Source organism: Neophocaena asiaeorientalis, unplaced genomic scaffold (assembly GCF_003031525.2).
Source record: "Neophocaena asiaeorientalis asiaeorientalis breed wild unplaced genomic scaffold, Neophocaena_asiaeorientalis_V1.1 scaffold26, whole genome shotgun sequence".
In the NCBI taxonomy this organism is placed as follows: domain Eukaryota; kingdom Metazoa; phylum Chordata; class Mammalia; order Artiodactyla; family Phocoenidae; genus Neophocaena; species Neophocaena asiaeorientalis.
The window spans coordinates 12,210,601-12,230,278 of NW_020173108.1; positions in this window are offsets into that span (position 1 = coordinate 12,210,601).

The window sequence follows — 19,678 nt, forward strand, 5'->3', positions numbered from 1 at the left end:
GGCTAGGAGCCTAGAGTTGTGTTTGCCATCTCCCCTGCTGCTACCAGGATCTCTGGGATTCAGTGCTCAGGGACCACAATCAGGGGGCTGGGATCACAAGCACCACCTCTGCTATTCCCTTGGTTGTGTCTCCTCTACATGTTCCAATCCACTCACCTTCAGATGTACAGATGTGTGTCTCTCTCTGGTGTCCTGATGTGTTGGGCAGAGGAAACATTGTTGAGTTATGGATGTTTTATTAGCTGTACATCGAAGGGGAGAGACAAAGGAAGTGTCTCATACTGTCATGATTCTGACATCACCCCCACTCCTGCCACTGCAGGGATAATATCTTAAAAATTATTAGCCAGAATTAAACATACATAATTTTGCTTTAAAAATGAGTTTTAGAAAGCATGTAAGGCTTCAAATATATTTTTACATCCACCAAATTTGTGAGGAATAAAATAATTTCAAATGGAGATGGTATATTACCAAATATATACCTTTTTAAATCTTACTTACCTAATAATCTGAGCTGAATTCTAGCAATTTACATTGATATATCAAAACAGCTATTAGTCTCAACAAAATGAAAAAAGAAACTACTACTGAATGAGAGAAAATATTTGCAAACAGTATGACTGATAAGGAGTAAATATCTAAAATATATAAGTGGCTCATGCAACTCAATATCAGAAAAACAAAGGACCCAAATTAAAAATGGGCAGAAGACCTAGACAGACATATTTCCAAACAAGACATACAGATGGATAACAGGCACATGAAAAAATGCTCAATATTGCTAATTATTAGAGAAATGCAAATCAGAGCCATGAGATATCAACCCACACCTGTCAGAATGGCTATTATAAAAAAGTCTACAAATGACAACTGTTGGCAAGGATGTGGAGTAAAGGGAACCCTAATACATTGTTGATGGGACTATAATTGGTGCACCCACTATGGAAAACAGTATGGAGGTTCCTCAAAATATTAAAAATAGAACTACCATGTGAACCAGCACTCCTACTTCTGGGTATATATCTGAAAACCCCCCCCACTAATTCTAAAAGATAGATGCACCGCAATGTTCATAGCAGCATTATTTACAATAGCCAAGATATGGAAGAAACCCAAGGTTCCGTTAATAGATGTATGGATAAAGAAGATGTGGCATGTATATACAATATACATAATATACTATATATCCAATTATACCATATATTAATTATAATATAATTATATTGTATATAATTATATAATGAATTTAATTGTAATTATACTATATATATAAATTTTATACTTATATTTATACAGTATATACAATGGAATATTACTCAGCCATAAAAAAAGAATGAAATTCTGCCATTTGAAAAAACATGGTTGGACCTAGAGAGTGCTATGCTTACTGACATGTCAGACAGAGAAAGACAAATACTGTATGTTATCACTTACACATGGAATCTAAAAAAATAACAATAATGAATGTATATGACACAACCAAAACAGGCTAACAGATATAAAAAACAAACTAGTGGATACCAGTGGGAAGAAGAAAGGGGGAAGGGCAAGATAGTGGTATGGGATTAAGAGATACAAACTACTATGGACAAAATAGGTAAGCAACAAAGATATATTGTACAGCACAGGGAAATATAGCCATTATTTTATAAGAACTTTAAGAGGAGTATGATCTATAAAAATATTGAATCACTATGCTGTACACCTGGAACTAATATAATATTGTAACTCAACTATACTGCATTAAAAAATAACTATTAGTCTATTAATTAATTTATTCAATAATCATTAAAAACAAACTTTGTTTACTAGCCTGGGTATTGGATAAAATATGGTCTCTTATTTTCAAAAACTTATCACCTAACAGAAAAGACAGAAAGCTATATTTCAAGTTGACAATCACTATGCTAATTATAGTCTTGTATTCATAAGAAAGACGAGACATATGAGAATAAACACTGATAACTACTTGAGGTATTTATTGTTCTGTCACCTAAAATCAAAGAGATTACTTTTAATCAGTTTTTACTGATTGCTAATTTTCTCATCTAAACAGGAGTTTCAGCAAGTAAAGGAGGAGAAAAATACAAATGAGGTCATCTCTTATTAAAATCAATTCTAAAAACTATTTCTCTAGAAACCAAAACTTCATTGCAATTGGATAATTTTGTATATTTTTCACTAGTTTTTTAATGTCTTTATCAAAATCATGCTGCTGTTTGATTTCTCAACGCGGGGCCTTATTTCTAATGCTGAGTTTATACCTAGGTTGCATTGGAAAATAATGTTATAATTTTTCAAGAAACAGATTATTTAAAACATATTAAAATGCCAAGAATTTTTCTTCCTCTTTTCCCTCCACTTACTCTTTCCATTACCACACCCTTTATTTTTTTCCTTCTCATTCTTCTTACTTTTCCTTCTTCTTATTTTCCCTTTACAGAGGCAAAGTGTACACAAAAGAGACAAAAAGTGATAAAAAATTGGAGAGTTAATTCACTAGGAAAACGTAGGTGATCTAAAATTGCTGCTGTAAAGATCATTTTCCCCCAAATACTAAACAGCTGCTTTTCTGTGATGACTAGAGATGAAAGATATTTTCACTGATATTTTACAAAACCACTGAAGTACATATTTTGAAAGTTGATTGAGTGTTAGAAAGTAGTCCTTCATTTTACAGATGAGAAATGAGAAGCTCAATAAATATAAGTGATTTTCTCAATTTCAAAATGAATCCCAATGCTTCAGAGTTCACCTCTAAAAGTTAAGCCTTTTTATTAAAGACAAGGTACAAGGTGAGGATCAAGTGGTAGATGGCAAGTCCAGAATAGACCATTAGAATAGCCACATTCTGATAACTAAACATTTATTTAAATATTCATTTTGTGGGTATCTATATAGCTATACATAAAAAGTAAAATAGCTAAATAATTGAAACCACATTTTAAACCAGTTGGAACTGTAGAAGCAAAACATTAATATGATCAGGTAAATTTTGTTTCTATTTGAGTTGCAAGCACTTCTCTTTCAATAATCTTATATGTTATAAATCTGTGTTGGGATGAAGATATTTTGTGAACTTGATCAATTTTATGTTTTAGACAATTGAAAAATCTAATCCGAAACCTGATCATTTTCCTTTACACCTTCTCTCTAGGGAAATGTTTGTGGGAGCTGCTTTCCTGTTTAAAACAAAAACAAACACATAAACAAACTAAACTAAAAGTATTCATTTTCATTTTCAACAGACGCTTATTTTTTTAACTTCCAGATGGGTCACCTCTATTTCACCTAGTTTCCTTGCAACTCTCTTTCTTATAAGGTAGTTTTTTTTTTTTTACTGTACTTCAATATGGGTGTTTTTATAAGATTGAAAATAAGTAAGTGATCAGACAGGTGAGTAAGAGAAATTTGCCAGAATGGGCTTCAGAAGTGTGACTTACTCAGGACATAACTGAAACCTTATCCATTCCCCAGTCCTATTGTCATGGAGACCCTAAAGGCAAGCAATATCTTTTCACAGTTGTTAATCCAGACTTTAGAAATAGGTTGAAAAATGCATATGACATGTCATCTCAGAATGAGAGATGGAACTTGAAGAAACACACAGGCAAGATTCCTACAGAGATGTGAGGCTTCCCTGGTGGCGCAGTGGTTGAGAGTCCGCCTGCTGATGCAGGGAACACGGGTTCGTGCCCCGGTCCGGGAAGATCCCACATGCCGCGGAGCGGCTGGGCCCCTGAGCCATGGCCGCTGAGCCTGCGCATCCGGAGCCTGTGCTCCGCAACGGGAGAGGCCACAACAGTGAGGGGCCCGCGTACCTCAAAAAAAAAAAAAAAAAAGACTCCTACAGAGATGAGCATCTCATGGCAGGTTGGCTAACATGACCTCAGCCCAGTTGGTACCTCCGTTGTTTAATTCTCACTAGTATCAGACATTATGACCTCAGCTCTGCATGCTGAAAAGACGGTGTGTGATTAATACAACAAATTCATCCCTTTCTTAAAGAAATTTTCTCCCTTTTCCTCTGGTTTGATTATATGCATATACACATTGCTGGTTTCCATTTTGGAAAATGAAAGTTTTAATGTATTCTGTAGAATAAGAGCTTTTAAAATGCAGACAGGAGAGGTATATGCTTTGTACTTTTCTTTCAACTATAAAAATATGTCTTTCTATGTAAGGACAGATCCAAGTTTTGGGTCCTAAAAGTCATACAGTTTGACCACCTTCTTTTAGGAAAAAAAAGACAGATGCTACAAGTATGTAATTGCATAGGAAACAATATTTATTTAGACTGGGAAAAGGTGAGCCTTAAAAGGAGTTTATGAATGGGAGAAGCCAGAAAGTTAAGTTTTCATGAGCTTCCTAGTAAATACACCTCTATTTAGCTGATAAGTATACCTTTTAAAATCTTAAAAGTATTAGTGTCCTTAAAATTATTCATTTTATACTGCCCTCTGAGATGTCAGAGAGCCTAAATAGCTTTATTAATTCCCACATGTTTTCCATGATAGAAAATACTTAAGGTAGTAATGAATGCAAACCAGAAATGAAAAAGTTCTAATGTACTTATTTTGTCAGATTTTTGTCTGGAAAGTGTAGACAATTGTGCTAATAATTTTCCAACATATAAACTTCATTTTTAGAATAAGTAGAAATTTAAAAATTATTCTTCTCCTTAGATATGTAGGTTTACCTCACAGTTGTTAGCTGAGCAAAGTAAAGGATGCCTGCTTTTGTTGAAAAAGAAATCTGGAATACTTGACAGTTTCATGCTGTGCAAATCTGAAAAGTATCATCAAGAATTTTCCTTTGAGTGCTGAAACATATTATTCCCAAATTTTGAATTAAAAGTGTTATTTACTTTGAAATTTTAGTTGTAGAGAAATAAATTGTGCAACCAAGTCTCTATATTATAAGAATTGTCTATACCACCACAAATCCCAATTTTCCCTATTAAAAAGGCAAAGGAATTATTAATGTTGAAAAAGCAAATACTCTTTTAAGGATGGAGGGATTGTTTTTTAAGCTATAGCCTTCTTCTTTGTTGACTTTTCTCACTTCCCTGAAAGTAAATTATAAAATATTTCACATCAGTTTAAAAGATATAAATATAACTAAAATATTATCACAGTGTATACATTTTAGGTATTAAAAATTGTTCCCACATAGTTTTTAGATGTTTGTGTGGCAGGATATTTTTTCTTCACCAAATGTGTTCAAATAAACACCTGCATCATAATTACTGGATTGCTTGTTATACTCGTGGTGCCAAAGTCTGCTTCCAAACCAGTGAACTAGAACCTTTAGGGGTAGGTCGCATATCTACACTTTTTTAAACAAGATGTTCAGGGAATTCTTTTGCACACTGACGTTCATGAACCACCATTAAAACTATAATCCTCTTACATTTTATTAGTAAACACTTAAAAATAATTATTTAACTATTTCTTACGTTTGGCTATAGATAATGAAATGTGACAGTAACCTTAGTTTAAAAAAAGAAATAAATCTTTACCAAAGTGCTAAAGATGTTAGCCAGGCCCCATCTTTATATTCTAATAGAGTCTTTAGAGAATTTTAAGATTCTTTATCACTTATATATTTGGATATAGAATCCAACAATCACTTAAACTTACTTTTTCAAGTGTTGTGACTGATATTTACTTAATATTGATTACTCAAAAATTATGAAGATCCCATAATTCCTATTTTAGAAAGTATGATTAAATTAATAGTATTACCATAGGAGAGTCAGTATCAGGATTTCAAGACAAAGCAGATGTAAGGCATAATATTTGACAAAATCTGCCAAGTGTTGATAACAAATTTAGCTATGTAATTTAGGAGAAAATTAAGTTTTGAGTTAGTTTATATGAACCATTAGTTTACCCAATGATAAACCACAAAAGTATGTGTTAGAGTGCTATTTTAAAACTCTTTAGGCAAGTTCAAAGCTACCTGCAAATAATGTATGATTCATAGAATTCAAGCAGAAATATATTTTCTTACTCATCCACATATTAGTAATCTAACCATCATTTCTGTTTCCATTTCTTCCTTGGCACTATTCGAGTAAATGTAGATCAAAGATAAAAGTTACCTAGATGTTATTCAATCACAAATATACATAGATCTAAAACATGAAGAGATCAGTGACCTCCTGGTTGGTCTGTGGTTCACATCTCAAGAGTAAGAAGCAGCACTGAATGTTTTTTGACAGTTTTAGGCCAGTGTATTCTGTCCTATTGCAGACCCTGGACACCCTTCCTTGGCCAGAGTGACTGCTTCTAAAAGTAATTTTGGATTGAATTAGAGCTTTCTAAGACAGACAAAACATACTTTACAGTAGGCAAATTGAATTTCTCTGGTTCAGTGACTTGCTGTGCCATGGCGCCTCTCAAGAAGATTTTCACATTATTGAGAGCTGGTAGATTTCCTTGTTAAATAGCCATAGGCAGCTCACACATACTATGCAGCCGATTCTTTGCCTGCCATTTCTCTCAGAAATATTTCTATTTTTCTTTCACACATATACAAAACTATTTCAATGAAGCATACAAAGAGATGACATAAGTTATTGTCTCTGTCTTTGAAAAGAGTACATTTCAAGTGGTTACTAATTCATGAAGAGGTCTCGAAGGAAAGGTTTAGCTCAGTACCTGGCACTGTGGAAATTCAAAGTAAATTTAACGGAGTGAAATGGAAGGAATATTTATTTATCTCTCACACAGCTATGAATGGAGAATTGGAAATATTTGCAATGTTTTGATTAGGAATACTATGTGGTACCAGCCATTGGAGAGATCTATTTGTCCTACAGTTTGCAAAGAAACGAGCCTCATCTTTTTAATTTTCCCTTTTGGAACATTCCTAAAAGTTATAGGCTGATAACTTATAGCGAAGATTTTACTTTCTAAATATTTTTGTTCAAATGAAACCAGACCTTTATGTTGAAGGTTCAAAATGTACAGGTATAAATAAAGAACACTTTGCTGCATTAGTATCAGAAGAATTGGCAGCACTTATAAGAAATAACTCCACATGTTTCAAGTTTCATTTTCTACTCAAAAATATTTTTATGATTAAAATAATTCATCATACAGGAAACAATTGTTTTCATAGACAGGACAATCATTTTTATTCATTCTTAAGTTGTTGTTGATATTGTCTTTACTGCTGAAGCACATCATCTTGTTGGTGATTTTGCAGTCACATTACCCCAGGAAAAATATGCCTATATATTTTTCTAAATGGCATGAAGTGCCACAGTCCAATTTATACCACTTTATCCTACACAAAATGTCATTTTATACATCTCAGGTAAAATTTCATGCTTGGAAAAAAGTGTCAGGGTCATTAGGCAATGAGGAACATTCATTTTGACATAGGGGAGAAGATTGTATTTTAACCAGAATATGCAAAATTCTCTGTGGTGATTCTTCACTCAGAGGTCCCTTGGGCTTAGAGCCCTAGGAACAGATGTGTTCTCAAGCCTGGTATAAAGAGAACAGAGCCATGGGTGGAAACACCTCCCTCTATCAGTGAGGAAGCTTCTGCCAGGAGCAGCTTTCTCACCAGGAGGACCCTAGAACCATTGCCAAATTAGAATCTGCCTGGAGAGAAGTCACTGGGCATAAAATCTCCAGTGATTTGGTGCTTGTTCATTGAGCAGATCAGAAAGCACATGTGAAGAATTCACAGAAGGGCTTGTGTGCGTGTGCCTCAGCCATTGGGGGCGAGGGGGAGGATGTTATTGGCTTTCCTCCTGAAAGCACTTTCTCAGGGTCTGCTTTACTGTTCAAAACCTCTGGCAAAACTTGGGTATCTACACATGGAGGGTGGGAAGGTTGATACTGTGCACTTTTTATTTCTGTTTGTCTCAATGGTTTTGTTTGTTTTTGTTTTGCAGGGCAGGAGTAAGAAAACCATCTGGTTTCTATTTTTCTTTTCTTTTTTCTTCTAAAAGTATAAATAAGACCTTAAGAAGAAATTTGAATGCAGATTGTAATAATGATTAATATGTGTAGCAAGATTTTAAAAGTGTTCTGTAAATAAAAGCATTAAATAAGATTTATTATAGATATGTTTTAACACTCACTTTAAAGAGTAAGTAATGGAACATTCAGGAGTTTGCCCTAAATTCTAAAGACTTTGGTGTACTGCAGAATTAAAAGTGACACAAGGAACTTGAAAGTAATAAATGTATTGATAGACTATCCTACACAGTGCTGTGAATACACATTAGCAACCTGGCGTGTTAGCATCTTAGATGATACTCTGTTCAGAAAGAATGGCTTGAGCATTTTATTTTGTTTTGTTTCAGCAGCTTTGAGATCCCATGCATTGGCCAATTTAACAGCAAAAGCTACATTTTTACTGCTTTGTATATGAATCAGTTATTTAACATTCCTGGTGAAAATGTCACAGCAACACCTCCATTTTAATGGGACAGTGCAAAGATACCCTGGAGAATCAACTACAATGAAGGCCTATGAAAGCTGTTTTGCTTTTCATTATTTTATGGGGCTGGAAGTACAGTTGATGAGGTAATGAGATTTGAAACTTTTCCAATACTTCTCAAGGAAAATAGAATAAAATTCAGTTGGATCCAGAAGGATTACTGAAGAGTTACTAAGTTGAAAATGTTGGTCTCTATAACTCAGAAGGCCTAGAAGCAGACTCCTGTTCCGCCATATTAACAAAACAATGTGGAACACCTCAGGTGATGGTAATGATGCATTGACTAAATTAGTAGTTAAGTTCTGCAAGTTTGTCTTCAGAAAAGGAATTAATAAATAAAATAGTGAGTGACCTCAATTTCAGAAGTACACACAAAGGAAATTTTTATCAGAGCTAGTCTAAAGAAAGTGAGCAAATAGAAAGAAATTTTAAAATTATCTGCTCAGTGTTACTAATCAGAAATCTTCAGTCTGTAGTTACGAATCCTATTTTAATATCCCTTAGTTAGGATGTATCCCTAAGTAAGTGACTAAGGCAGTGCAACTGTAAAGTTATCAACTGGGACTATTCCTGAAAATGTTTCCACTAAATGCAGGTAAGAAAAGAATGAGATAAAAAGTGTTTTCTGAATCAATTTTGCAAGACCAAATGCAAGAGAGCTCCTTTTTAGTCATGTCTTAATTTACGTGTCTCCCAGAAATCCTTCTTCTAACCCCTGCTATTTAATTGCATATAAATAATTTCTGCTCCTGAACCACACTTTAAACGTCCTTGACTTGGTGCTGTTCCTCTGCCCAAGAGTAGAGTTCCTTTCCTTTATTTCCACTTGCCCAACGCATGCCCAGCTTTCAAGTTTCAGTACTTGTTTTTGCTTAAAGGGTCCCTAATCCTCCAAGCTGGAAGTAATTGGCAAAGGCCACCATCAATGCTGTAATAGCAATTTGTAAAGCTCTCAAAATACTTAGTATTTTCTGTTTTGTGTTATAGATATGTTTATATCTCTCCTGAATTCTACTAGACTCTAAGATCCTTGAGGATAAAGATCCCATTGTATAGCTCATAATATATAACACAATACCTTAAACTTAGTCGACACTTAGTGTAAGTTTGCATTGAGTAACTAGATTAATGGTACATTGAAAACTGTATTAAAAAAACATTGCTCCATTTCAATTTACATATTTAAGGAAACTTTCTTCAGAAAACACAAAATTTAGAGAAGTTTTAATTAGTGGCTAAAGCATATGTAGAAACATTTAAATTGCAGAACTTTTTCCTTAAAAATCTGTCTGGTCTCACAACATTGTAAAGCAACTATACTCCAATAAAAATTAATTTTAAAAAATCTGGTCAGATGAATGAAAGTATGTATATCAAGTATAAAGTACTAAATAATGCAATTCCTTTTTGGCAAAATGCACATTCTTCATTGATATGAGAAAAAATATTGTGTAAATTGAATCACAAATGTTAACATTTAATTTTTATCATGCTTTCTGGAAATAAAATGAAAAGTAAAATGATACAAATAAAAGTAACCAATAATCCAAAATCTGACGAATTAACAAATCTAGGATTCATTAATAAATTCTTAGCATAGTTGAGAGCCACATTTGGATGGTGGCTGGAATTAGACATGATATGTACCATTTATATAACACTGAACAAGAAGGTTATTTCTGTAAGACTCAGAGAAGGTGATATGATGCCTCTCGATTTTCAAAAACTGTATTGGAACTATAATTCCATATTTTTGTAATTTGATTTATAGATTACTTTGTAATACACCATTTATATCTGTGTGGTATTTCATTGTACAAATTCTGTGTAGTATTTCATTGTACAAATTCTGTGTGGTATTTCATTGTACAAATTCTTCATCATTTATGACAAATCCCTAGGTACTGGACATTGAGTATGTGCATATATAGTATGTAGGAATATACTTCAGGTAGGCTGGAAGCCCAAGGTTCTTAGGGGCTAGAGCACAAAGAAGACTTACCCTAAGAGACTGACCTTCACTTTAGCCTCACATAAGCACTCAGGAATGTTTGTTTCGTTACCACTTACTTGAAGCAACAGGCTGGCACAAACATATCCAAAGACTCCAGAACCTTCTGATGAATATGGATCACTTCCCACTGCTCCCCTGACCCCTACACACAAGTCATGCTTCTTGAAAAGATCTGAAAGAGTGTATCGGCTGCAGCAGGACAGAGCTGTGGCAACATGAAAGAGAAAGGAGACTTTCTTCCAGCCATGGAGGACAATGTCCTTGAGTCTCTTGCTTTGTACAATTATCTTCATGCAATTACATTTATACATATATGCATATATTCTTGTATATTTATACACACACACAAGTATATTTATACACACACCCATGTATATTTATACACACACCCACATATATTTACACACAAAGGTATATAGTAAAACTTTATCCATATTTTCCATTATATATATGGTACTATCATTCTTTTGATTTATTTTTCTACATTCTCTTAATTATTTCATTGGAATAGATTCCTAGATTTGAAGTAGGGATATAGATAGGGGGTGGGTGAAAGGGCATGTATGCATTGTTTTTGTTCTATATATCTTAGCTTTGGTTTATGATTTTATTAAGTATGCCTTCTATAATTTTTTAAACACAGTCTGAATAAAACTGTTTTTCTCTGTATTTTTGGATTTATGTTTTCCTATTCCTTACTCTTGTGAATTTGTATCTTCTCTCTCTTCTTATTTGAGTATGCCAAAAATGTTTCAAATAATTTTTTTTTCAATACACAAACTATATATTATGTGGGATAAGCTCTATAGCTCACTGGTGGACTTGTTGGCATTTTCCTGGAGATATGTCAGCGGCTAATTACTTTTCTGGTTTTACAGAGATGACCTCAAGAATGTTCTTGGATCAGGCTATATTTTTCCCAAGAGTCTGAAGCTAATGGATCAGAACATTCTTCCTCCTTGAGAGAGGATGTAGTGCCCCTAGGGGTTAGTATTTAAAAATCTAACCCTCTGGAGTCTTGGTGAGTCTTTTCTGTGTCATTCTATAAATATAGTTGTCTATAGTCATTTGTAAAGCCACTCTTTAATTGTTTTCTGATGCAGTGATTCCTAAATTCATCTCAATTATTTCCTGCATTTTATTCATTTTAGACTTATTGTACTATTATTTTTCTAGCTTTTTGTCCAGTAGATTACTTTATCTTTTTAACTTGGCTTATTCAATGCAAGTAGATTTGTTATAAAATTTCCCCTATTTTACTAATTTTGTATTTAATATTCTTTCCCCCCCATCTTTCTAGAGTTTTATTTGCTCTAATCACTACCCTCCACCCCATCTCTTTCTCTCTCCTCACCAGTTTCTCTTGTTGTTTTCCATTAAAAGCAAAATCAGAATTCTCTCTTCCATGAGCTCTTGTGTTTTAAGATTTCTGTGCCCTTGTTCCTGCAGTCTCAGCACTTACGACTGGGTTTGGTAATGCGAATTAGCAAGACATTGTTGCTACCATCTGGGACTCAATATCTAGTGTGGGAGAGACATGTAAACAGAGAACAAATACTCTAGTGTACAATGCAGTATATTCATAAAAATTAAGAACCAAAACGTGCACTAGCTCCCCTTCTGTGCCTATTAGACTTGCAGAGTTCTTTTTTTTAAATTATTTTTCATTGAGGTAACATTGTTTTATAAAATTATGTTTCCTGTGTACAATATTACATTTCTACTTCTGTATATACTACAGCATGCTCACCACCAAAAATTTCGTTTCCATTTGGTACCATAAAGTTGATTCCAATTACCCATTTTGCTCTCCCCTCCTTTCTTCTCTGGTAACCACTACTCTCTTCTTTGCATCTGTGTGTTTATTTTTGTTTGATTTCATTTGTTCACTTATTCTTGTTTGTCTTTTTATATTCCACATATGAGTGAAATCACAAGATATTCGTCTTTCTCTGTATGACTTATTTCACTTAGCATAATACTCTCAAGATCCATCCATCTTGTCCCAAATGGCAACATTTCCTCTTTTTTTTAATGGCTGAGTAGTTTTAACATTTCTATTTTCATCATTTTCTAAATAGTTTTTAACTACCATTTGATTTTTTCCTTGACACAGGCAATTAATTGAGTTGTTTTCAAAGATTTCCCTTGGTTTGCTTATCCTTTTATGTTAATACTTAACATAATTATATTGTAGTCAGATAATGTTGTGTTTAATATTCCTTTTTAATATCTTGAGGTAGCATTGAACTTAATACACTACCAGTTTTTTTTTTTTAACACTCCACAGACATTTTGAAATAATGCATTCTGTTTTCTCTGTATGGAATGAAGGATCTCTAATCCTCACAAATTGGTATTATTAATGCTAGTCTATGGATAGGCAACTGAGACTCACACGCTTTGAACTTCCTGAAGTGAACACTGGTTATGTTTGACATAATTGGGACTAGATTCCCTGCTTGACTCCAGTGGTCTGTTATCATTACTATTTTATAGGATCTTCCTTTGGGGCCCAGGAGTTTACAATACATAAAGCACTTAAAGTGGATGGAAGAGAGACACATAGATCATTGCAATACAGTGTCAGGATGTATGAAAGAAACTAAAGAAAATTATTCCAAAACATTCGTACTATTATTATGAAGCAAGGGCTCACTGCCTGGTGTGCATAGCAGCCAATACAACGGCACTGGCTTTTGAGAGAAGAAAGAGCTTTATTGAGAGGTTGACTGGCAAAGAGATAGGAGGCAGAACTCAAATCTGTCTCTGTGCTTCAGGTTTCAAGGCAAATGTAAGGAGTTAGGGAAATTTCAAACTTGGAACTGATTGATTGGTCTTGAATCAGTCCATATAAGCTACTCATGCTGCTGGAAGGCAGATTTTCCTCATTGAAAGACTTCTCATTTTACAAAGGGCTCCAGCGGCAACATTTCTCTTCTGAGTTAATGAAGATTCTTGGTTCCAGGATTACCTTGGAGACATGGATTCCTGTCATGCACATGTGCAGTACTGTCTATAAAATATCTCAAGGTTTGTTTAATCAGCAGCCGATTTAAGGAGGCAAAGCAGTTTAAGCTGGTGCTGTTTCAATTTGATTAATCAACAAGCTATTTAAGGAGCCAAAATCAGTTTAAGCTGGTCAGTGTTTTTTCATGCTATTTCACATTACCCATGTGAATGTCAGAAGGGAAAGAACTGAGCTCTTCTGAAGGTAAGGAACTCTAAAAGAGAGAAAACAGAGTAGAGCCCTGGCTTTTCATATCTATCTTACTTCCTGTGTGTTTGAGGAAATGGTGATATATGGAAGGAGACAACAATCTAGAAAAACAAAAAAGCCATTGAGTACTGGGGGGAAAAAGTCTGTGGCATCCAGGTTATCTTCTAAAATACTTAAATAACTTCATCTTAGAGATAGTCAAAAGTAGCAGTGAGAAATTGAAATGTGTTTAATTGTAGAACACTTTATTATAAATATTTTTGTTTTAATAAAGTTATTTTGAAGAGGAATTTTACTTTGTATTTTTATCTTGCTTTTTGCCCCCAAAATGGGTTTTTATTTATTTATTTTTATTTTATTTTTTGACCACAGAGATTTTTAGATCACATGGATTATATGAAGGTGAGGAATAATTCTGAATACATAAATGTGAAAATAATTAACTTGAAGAGTAAACACATGGGCATACTAAAAGAAGTTAAATGATAAAAAATGGCATATAATGAGCAATAACAGGACAATTTTTTGCACCCTCACAATTTCTAATTGCCTATGTATAAGACTATTTAGAATTTTGTATCTTTAAATATCAACAAGCCTATCCATTGTGGTGGACTATTATGCTTGTGGAAGGTGGACAAAATAGCTTCTCCTAAACAAAACAAAATCAAGCACTATGAGTGAGGGAGGAATGTGGGCAAAGGGCATCATGAATACCAGTGTAAAAGATAAGAAAGCAGAGAGCACCATTTAATTCACAGAGGACTTCTCTCTGCAGGGCTGCCAGGATCCCACACAATTCTGCTTATTCACTTCTTGGCTGGTACCCAGTTTGTTGGTTTGGGGACCATAGGGAATTTTGAAGGCCAGGAGCACCTACACCAATGAGGACTGTCCTACGTGATACAGGTCAGTGTTATTCTATGCATCTATTGTTAGTAACTTGGAAAATGCTTTATACCTCCATTGCTAATAATCAGTACCAAAGCTGCCCTCTAACATAGGATATCTTGTCCGATAGAATATGACTGGTTAGAGGAAACAGGAAGCACTTCCAAGAACAGCAGGAGTCTTCATACTCACCAGACATTAATTTATTTAAATTTATTTAGCAATTGCTGATAGCCCTTGCCTTTTTTTTTTTTTTTTTTTTTTGCAGCTGAACACCTTTCTGGGATAACTGTTGCAACCTAGATCTAGAGTCTTCCTGACCCCTTTAATTCTCTGACTTTAGAAAATTCATTAATAATGAATAGTGAATAAATTTTTGAGTTAACATCAATATACATAGTGTTGCAATCCTGAATGCGTTAACTGAAGTATATTTCTGCCTCCCTGTATTTTGGTATGCCTGAATAGAGGAAGAGATTCTTCTTGGCTTAGAAATGAATTTATCACATAGCTTTGTTTGTATTCTACTATAATGGCTATTAGTTCCTAGATTGCTGTTTCCCTAATGTTACAGGAGCTGGGGCTGTAGATGTATATACTGAAGAAATCCCTAGAGCCATATGTATTCTTGTGTTATGATAATGTTACCATTAGTCTTGATTGTTTTTGACAATGGTTACAGAATTGCCCAAAGCAAGAAGTTTAGTTTTGCTCACATTTTCCCCCTTAATTTGGAAGAGTGTTTTTATTTCACTTGTATTTGAAATGAGTTCCTGTGCTGTTATTATGGCATTTTATGTGGCTTGTCATTGTAGTAATCAGTTTTACATTTTCTTCATGCCAGTTCAACATTCTGCTCTTGACGAGCACTTTATCATATTTACTAGGGTTCTCGTCATACATAGGAAAACGCTTCCTCTATTTGTCTCCTAAATTTTCTTTTTCCCTTGTTAGTAATTTTGCTATCTCTATATCAGTGTTCTGGCTGGTTGCAATTACAAGTTTTCCCAGCTGGGAGCTTGTAGCATTTTCTCAAGTCTCTGCAACATGCTGATTTATTCTGATGTGAGTTTCAATTGTTTCACCTCTGTTTTATGCATTTTTACCATGCTTTGTTGAAAAGGAATTGTCAAAATTTGAAGGGGTAGAAGTCTGAGAGGTTTTTTGTTGTTGTTTGGTTGGCTTTTTTTTTTTTTTTTTTTTTTTTTGGTGTATTTCAACTGAGACAAACTTTGTATTGCTTAGGTATCTTCCCAGTGAGATGAATTCTTTTAGGCTGAGGTCTTGGAATTGCTGCCTAGAGATTTGTATTCAGGTTTAATCTATAAAAATGTCAAACACAAAAAATGATTAGTTTTAAATTTTGGATGAGAAACTAATTGACCCTGGCCATTGCAACAAAAATTTAAAAATTCTTACTTGATATTCAGTAATTGTGAAGATCTGTGTTTTTGTGTGTGTGTGTGTGTGTGTGTGTGTGCACGTGCACGTGTGGGTATGTGTTCTCCACTGAATCAGTATTAATAATTTTCACAGATTGCTACCATGTACTGGTCTGGTTTTTTTTTTTTTTTTGCTGTGCGCGGGCCTCTCACTGTTGTGGCCTCTCCCGTTGTGGAGCACAGGCTCTGGACGCACAAGCTCAGCGGCCATGGCTCACGGGCCCAGCCGCTCCGCGGCATGTGGGATCCTCCTGGACCGGGGCACGAACCCGTGTCCCCTGCATCGGCAGGCGGACTCTCAACCACTGCGCCACCAGGGAAGCCCTGGTCTGGTTTTTTCAAAAATAATTCTGTTGACAGTGGAGGTGTTCCTCTAGGAGAATGATTTTCAAACTGCAAATCAGAATCACCTGAATGGCTGGTTAAAGCACAGAGATTTTGAGTTAAGGGGTCTGGGGTAAATTTACACTTTTAATAAGTTTCCAGGTAATGCCAATGTTGCTGGTCAGGGGAGCAAACCTCTCTAAGTGATGGGGCATTTGATTCTAATGGGTCCTAAGTTTCTAAGTCAATACCTTTCATATTTTTTAGAGCATGTCAACTAAAAAAAAAAACACAATGTGAGAGTTGTGAGTTAAGTTTTCTTTGGGGCAAAATGAAGATTATAGCCTGGGAGACAGCATCTCAGATAGCTCTGAGGTACCAGCTCCAAAGAGGTAGGGGGAGAGGTCAGTATTATATATGATTTTAGTGAAGAGGATATATGCAGTCAAGCACACATTTTGGCAGAGGCTTGAGGCTAGTTATGAGGAGCACTTATCACTGTTAATGACTTTAGTGCTTTTCTAGATATGAGAAGATGCAAAAATTTGGGCTCGTAAAATCTCCTGAAAATATCTGTTTGAAGGCCTATTCTGCCAGTTTTTCCCAGAGCACAGAGTGCCTCATTCCTGATCTCTACCCTGAACTTTTTTCAGGGTGTGTTGAAGGTAGACAGCTGCAGTTGCTAGTGACTTAATCCTTGTAGAGGCAGATAGCAAGCGCCAATTTTTAGTTGGCAAATATTATTTGAATGCTCCTTTAGGCATGATGGCAACCTTGGGAAGGACAGTAACGGCCATTACTCATAAATTAAAAATCCTCTAAGAGTCCAAAATTCTAAATTACACACACACACTCCTATGAAAAGTTTATATATTTGGATGAGTTGTTGATTTGATTTTAAAATGTCTTTCTGATATAGCATATGTTGAAAAACATATAGCATATGTTTGAAAACGGTACTTCAAAAACCTTATATAAGAAAGCAAACACACAACAGTGGAAGGAAACTTTAAGTAATAGCCCAGTTTGCAATAACACTGAGGCAAGTTTGATTTTCTAATCAATGTCACTTTTATTTTTCATGTTACTATAAATTGATTGATAATCCAGTTATAAATAGTTTTCAGATCTGGTTAGGAAAAGTCAAATGATAAAAAGGTGTTCTATATGAGTATATTTTGCAGACTAAAGAGTTAGAGAAGTAAAGGCAAAATCCTAGATTAATAAGAGATCTGCAATTAATCATTTTATCTAAGAAATTTAAACTAGTTTAAATCAGCCATTAAAATGTTGACATGAAATATAGGAACTGAAAAACAGTTATAAATGCTGTATTCATAACAGTATTATATTGGCTTCAAATAACCTGTATTTTGATGATAATAGAAGCAAAATCTTGGGGATGCTGTGAAAATGGCATGAAAAGTCTGGAAACAATATTTACTAACAGAAGAGCATTAATTTTGTTTTCTGGTTTGGGTTGTTTCATACATCTCAAAAGTAGGCGTACAAAGTTTTTGTTAAAACTGTTCCTAATACCATTCTGTTTTCAATTCCTTATCTAATTTCATTTTAATGGCTTAACTGAGATAAAATTGACCTACAATAAACATACATATTTAAGGTGTACAGTTTGATTAGTTTTGATACATGTATGTCTGTGAAATTGACAAAACAATCACTGTAATTAACATAATCATCATCACCCAAAGTTTATCCTGTCCCCTTGTAATCCTTCCTTCTCACCTTCCCTAACACTCTTTCCTGTCCCAGGAAACCACAGATCTGCTTTCTGACAGTATATGTTAAATTAAAATTTTAGGAAATGTCATCTAATAATATCATATAGTATGTACACTTTTTTCTGGATTTTTTAAATTCAGTTATTTGGAGCTTCATCGATGCTGTAACACTTATTCAGAAGCTCATTTAGTGCACCTTCCTATTCTCGCATCCTCCTCACCATAGAGCATAGAGGGGGAAAAAGAAAGTAGTACTTGTCTGCTATACAAATCAATTTTTCAGATGTATCTACAAAAGTAATATAACAGAAGCTGATTTAAAACATCTTGGGCTTCCCTGGTGGCGCAGTGGCTGAGAGTCCGCCTGCCGATGCAGGGCACGTTCGTGCCCCGGTTTGGGAAGATCCCACAGGCTGCAGAACGGCTAGGCCTGTGAGCCATGGCCGCTGAGCCGGCGCGTCCGGAGCCTGTGCTCCGCAACGGGAGAGGCCACAACAGTGAGAGGCCCGCGTACCGTAAAACCTTACGCGTACCGCTTCCTTAGGTCTTTGCTAAGAAGGAACTCTGACAAGGAACATTAAAACCATGGCAGAGTTAGAGGAGGAATACCAGAAAATTCTGGTTGAGTTTCAGAGATGGAATAGAAACCCCTGGGACGGCTCTATACACAATCCTAAATCATGCTTGTGTTCAGTGGCCCAAGGTATTGTTTTAAAAAGTAAGATAAAAGTCCATCTAATATCTGGGTCAATATGTAGCTAAAGAGCTCTGTCTATTGTAAATTAAAACCCAATATCTCTATTTTAAAAATTAAAGTTTATTTTTCAATTAAGTTAAACATTTTCATAGAATTTTGCTCTTGTATGTTTGCATTATTTTATGCATACAACTTTGTTTTTAGAAAATCATTTCATATGTATCACTGGTTAGTCCTAGTGAGAAAATAATCAATTGTATAGGTTAAATAATTTGTGGAGGAAGAGGAAACAATTGATTCTGTGATTTTATATTTAGCTCATTGAGCTATGCATTTTCAATTTTACTACATGTCTAGTGAGCACTTATGGTAAGCACTGAGAACCAACATTCTTTATTCTAAGTCTATCCCTATCTATCAATCCATCAATCAATCAACTTACCTATCAACTATCTATCATTTATCTATCATCTATTATTTCTATCATTTTTCCCTAAATGATAGGTTACTCATTTATTCCATTAGGAAAGTTTTAAAGCTTTTTAAGTTTTGGAATCAATCCCCTCTTTAATCCCCAGGTATCGTACTTTATTCCTGAAAGGCTCTAGGACAAACCTAAATCAAATAAGTAAAAAAGGATAGATTATTTCCTGATTTCCTGTTGAAACAGTTTGTTAAAGCCTGGGGATAGAACAGCTGAATCACGTAACTCTGAAGGGAGGAGGGAACATTCACATTATACGTTGTGAGTTATGTGTCTAATTATATCCAAGAGTTTGACAGTGCACTACATGTGTGTGTCTCTGTAACAACCCTGCCTGAATTTTTATTCAGAACCACAATGTCAGGTTTTACTTGTATTACTATCAGCAGTCATTA